Here is a 5,382-nt window from a genome sequence, read left to right as displayed (position 1 = left end):
GAGGGTGGGCAGCCCCACGCCTTCACTCCTGCGCCCTGGGGCTCAGGCCAAGGCTTGGGCATCTGAAGGAATGAAACCAAATCCTTCCCTAGCCTGCCCTCGTGCTTGGGATTAGGCCCAAATCCCAAAGGGATTGCTGTAGGGAGTACCACTCGAGTCCTCGCCAGCGGTCCGTGGGGCTGTGGGTTATCAGGGCCGAGCCTGGCTTCCTCTCCCCTGCGGAGTGGCCTGCTGTGGGGAGAGCGGTGCCGAGGCTGGCTCCCAGGCTGGCTCAGGGGCATCTTGGGCAGAGCAGCTCTGGTCTCCCTGCCTCTTTCTAAGGGCAGGTTGGAGTCCAGAGTCAAAACCTCGGGGCTGCCTGGCGAGCGCAGGACAGGAGTGGTGTGGGGATCGATTGGTGATGTCTGCCGGCAGCTCTGGCCTTGCCTGCCGGTCCAGCTCTTAGATGGATTCTTAGCAAGGGAAGGTAGTCACAGCGTAGACCTGGAGAGGTGTCTTGTGATTCCACATCCCGTCCCCACCTGTAGGCGTGTGGCTCCAGGCCAGTGGTGTCTGGGGGAGGGGCACAGCAGCTTTGGGAATCAGTGGGTGCTGGGGCTGGTGATACCTTGAAGGGGCCCCTATTAGCTTGAGGCCTCAGGACCACTCAGCCAGTAAGTAGGGCAGGACTCTGTCAAGGCCACCCAACCCTATGACCCCATCCAGAGCCACCAGCCTTGTCCCTCTTGATCTCCAGCCTCGCAGATTCCCCCTCCCTTTCCCCATTTCCTCTCCCCCTCCTCTCCTTCTGTCTGTGACTTGAATCCCCTTCCTCTCCCGCCCCTCACATATCCACTGGCCAGGTCCCCTGAAACGTCCACTTGCTTGGCAAATGCCAGGCAGCTCCTCTGTGCTAGACACAGTCCCTGGTGCTGGATGTCCTTGCGCTCCAGCTGAGAAGGAGTTCAGCAAAGAGACCTGCAGTAAAAACAGTGCACGGGTAACATATGCAAGGGATCAGGTGGAAGACGGAAATCGAGGGAGGCGATGGGGGTGTCAGGGAGGTGTGTGTGTGGCTATGTTACATGGGGTGACCCCAACATCCTCTCCTGCATACCAGTCTCTATCCTACTCTCGGTCAGTCGTGGGACAGCTAGAGGAGAAAGGGAATGAAGATCTGGGCCCTGGAGCTCTCTGTCCCTGCCCCCAGCCTTCATGGCCCTGAACAAGCCACACCCAGGGCCAAGGGGACACCAGACATTTCAGAGCCCTGGCAGCGGGGCCCACACCCCGGACTTGCCCTACCTGCCCCTGTGACAGGGTTTCGTGTCAGGCCCAGGCGGGGTTGTGGTGGGCGAACGGTGTGTGTGAGGGACCAAGGGACACACCGTCTGGCCTCAGCATCTCCCAACAGTAGCCGATACTTGGGGCACCTGGGTGGCTTAGTCGGTTAAGCGTCTGACTTTCGCTTAGGTCATGATCTCGCAGTTCGTGGGTTCGAGCCCTGCGTCGGGCTGTGTGCTGACTGCCAGCTCAGAGCCTGGAGCCCGTTTCGGATTCTGTGTCTCCCTCTCTCTCTGACCCTCCCCTGTTCACGCTGTCTCTCTCTCTCTCTCTCTCTCCTAGAAATAAATAGTAATAAAAATATTTAAAAAAAAAAACAAAAACAAAAACAAAAAAACTGTAGCTGATACTCGAGTACTAACATCAGTCCCAGGGCTGGTTCCACGCCCTCCAAGTGAACTAATGTATTTAACCCTCAGGGCCATCCTGGGAGGTGCTGTTCCCCATTTTACAGACAAATCCCTGGGTGATTCGACCGAGAGATCACCCAGGAAATGGTGGCCCCAGATAGAAGCGGATGAGCCCAGCTCCGGAGCCAGCATCCTTTTTTTTTTTTTTTGAGAGAGTGTCAGTGGGGGAGGGGCAGAGAGGGGGAGAGAGGATCAAAGCGGGCTCTACGCTGACAGGCGGAGAGCAGCGAGCCGGATCCAGGGCTCGAACTCATGAACCACGAGATGATGACCTGAGCCAAAGTCGGACACTCAACCAGCTGAGCTGCCCGGGTGCCCCAGAGCCAGCATCCTTTTACCCGACACCTGCCTTGTGCTGGGCACTGGATTAGACCTGTTTCCCAGAGATGAGAAACTGAGTTTCAGGCAGTGACAGAGTTGCATTTTCATCTAGATTGGTTTCCCATGTTTTTATGTGGATACAGCTGCCCCCACCCCAGCTCTTCAGTCTCCTGGGGGTGCATGGGGGGGTCTTTGGAGGGGGCTCAGGGCTTTGGCTCTTGGAGTTGGGAGAGGGCGGTTAACTGACGGCAGCCATACAGGAGTTGTTGCTCTTAGTGGATTTTCTAGATCACGCACTCGGGCCTCTCTAAGTGCTCCTGGTATAGGCGGCCATCTCTTAAAAGCTGGCTCCTGCTGTGACCATTTCGCCTGAGCCTAGCCACACACTGGCCGTACACACTGCTCTGCTGTGTCACTGTCTACAATCTGCCAAGCCTGCCCTGATTTAAAGCTGCCAGGACTGTGTACCTGGGCGACAGGCTTTTCTCCGGGCCTCAGTTTTCTCATCTGTGAGTTGGGAAGATCGGAACTAACTGACCTTCGCAGCCCCCACCCCCACCCCTTTTTCATTTCTATTATTGCGGTAAGAAAACACAATTTACTATTATCTTTACCCACCCATCCCTTGATGGGCATCTGGGTTGTTGCTACCCCTTAGCTACAGCGAATAATACTGTGATGAATATGAGAATGCAGTTAATGTCTTTGAGACCTTGCTTTCAATTCCTTTGGCTATTTATACAGAGAAGGGGCCGTGCTGGGGGACATGTGTCAGTCCTAGTTCAATTTGTTGACTTGTGTCTTCCATACCGTCTTCCATAGTAGCTGTGCCATTTTACGATCTTGCTGACAGCCCGCGGTGGTTCGAATTTCTCCACACCCTTGCCGACGCTTGCTACTTGGTCTGTTTTGATAAAGGCCACCCTAACGGCTATGAGGTGCTGTCTCACTGTGATTGTGATCTGTACAGCTCTGAGGATTACTGGCTTTAAGCATCTTTCATTACGCTTGTCGGCCACTTGTATGTGGCTTTTTATGAAGGGACATTCTGAGGAGCCTTACTGTTCCAGACCGATGCCTTCAGGGACTGACTTTTGTGGCTGGTGGGGCTGCAGCTCTCACGTGATTCTGTGGCCCTGGCCCCCCTCAGACTGCACCGTTTGCAGAAGAGTCGCGTCCCAGGCCTCATTACCCAAGCCTACAGACAGCGTGGTGAACTTTAACTCAAAGCCAAGTTGCAGAGCTCTGGCCTGTGTCTGCCGCGGAGCGCATGCCTGGGCCTGGTGACTGCTCTTTCTGGAAGGCCTGGAGCTTTTTGGGGTAAATTTGCCCCCCTGGGCTACTGCTACACCTCTGCAGCCTGTCTGAGCCCCACGGGCCTGCGTAAGTGTCACTTGGCTCCAGGACAGTGGCTGGTGGTGCCTCAGAGGACAGAGGCTCCAGCGTGTCCAACATGAGGCCGTGTGCCAGCTCATGGCCAGGAGAGGCTCTGCAGGGACCGGGACAGGGGCCAGCCAGTGGTCTGAGGGGCTCCCCCTCAAACCTCAAGCACACACCCTCCCCCCAAAACGCTGCAGCTGGCTGGACCCTCCCTAGCTCTCCCCGCCCCCTGCCTAAACCCTGGGCCTGGCAGTGGCCCAAGGGCAGCTCAGGAATGCCAAGTGCAGCCTCTCCCTTTCCAAGCGGTCTGAGAAGGCTTCGACGCCCCGACCGGGAGGGTGTGGGGAGACTGGGGATAATGGAGTCTCACGTTCTCCCAGACCCCCTGATTTTAGGGGAGTTGCGAGATCCACTGGGTGGAGCGGTCAAGCCACCTCTGGAAGCCTCCAGGCCTGCAGAGAAATCACATGTGGGAAGCTGTCGGCTGGGTGACAGGGAGAGACCCACAGGGGGCAGGAGAGCTCCACCACCTCTCTCCTTGCTGGGATACAGTGGCTGGAGGGGTGGCACTGCCTGAGCTCTGTCCTTGCTTTACCTCCTGGGGGACCCCACGCAGGCCCTCATCTTCCTCATATCTCTGGGGACAGCTGGGGCAAGGGGAGGTTCCAACCCACCCCAGTCCCCCCGCGGCATTGCATGTGGCGGCGACCAGGCCAGGGCCCCGGGAAGGGGTCAGGTGTCGGCATCTGAACACGGAGGGCTGCTGAAGATGGGGTTTGGGCCGTGCCCCTGGGGGAGGGGCTGGATTCGGGTGCAGGAGCCTCGGGCCCCCTAACAGCCTGCCTCCTTTATGCTTGTGCTACTGTGTCAACGTGGTGCTGCGGACAGGGGTGTCTGCAGTCACCACCCACCTCCGCCGCCAGCCACACGCCTCTATCCACCCCGCCCCTCGACACGCACACGTGCTCAGGGAGGGGGTTCAAGGAGGAGTCAGTGCAACAGCAGCCCAGGGCCATGGTGACGGCAAGCCTGACCGGTTGTCCTGGCAACCGAATAGAGGTCGCTGGGTATCAAGAAGGACCCAGAAGCCCCTTCAGCCTTTCTTGGCGCCCTGGCCTTCCAGCCCCACAAATATACCAGCTATAAATGATTTCCTATAAACTGTTAAACCAAGATAAGAAGTTAGCACATCAGAGAGATACGCTTCGTGTTCTCAAAGTGCATCCCCTGGACCAACATCAGCATCACTGCCCTTGGAACGCGTTCCAAATGCAGTTCTCTGCCTGCAAACCGGCTGCGCGGAATCCCACTCAGCGGGGGAGCCCAGCCGGCCTGTCATAACGCGCTCTTGCCTGATTCTGATGCGGTCAAGTTTGATCCCTGCTACCCTGCAGCAGAACCTCAGCCTGATTTCATTCCATGTTGAGTATGAACCCTTCGCTTTTAGGAACAGGTGTCTTTATCTCAAAAAACCCTACAAAGTAATTTGGGGAGCCCTCTACACTCTCAAAAGGCCAAAATGGGGGGAGGGGACTGTAACAAGCAAGCCGTCCAGGAGAGCGCCCGGGGAATGACAGCGCCTTGCCCCCGATTCCGGTGCTCTCCACCCCCCACCCCTCCCCTTCTAAGCCAGTGGCCACCCTGGGGACCCTGCAGTTCCAATGGCAGGAAGACCACGGCCCCCCCCCGCAGACGGCCCCGTGTGGGGCGAGTTGGCCCGGGCAGGTCCTCGGCCCCGACGGCGGCCCTCGTTGCCCTGACGCTGGGGTCCCCCCCGACTGATTGAGAGCTGTTTACAGTCACCCCGAAGTAGCGTCTCCACCTCTGTGCGCTCAGGATTTAACATTCCAGGACGCGTGGCTGGAAACCCCGTGTGCGCAGACTGTTGTTCCAAGCGCCTTCGGCGCAGACCTGGGCCCCGAGGGCACGCGCGGCACCGGCTGAGTGT

Source organism: Crocuta crocuta, unplaced genomic scaffold, assembly GCF_008692635.1.
Source record: "Crocuta crocuta isolate KB4526 unplaced genomic scaffold, BGI_CrCroc_1.0 scaffold323, whole genome shotgun sequence".
NCBI lineage: Eukaryota > Metazoa > Chordata > Mammalia > Carnivora > Hyaenidae > Crocuta > Crocuta crocuta.
This window is presented reverse-complemented; position numbering follows the sequence as displayed.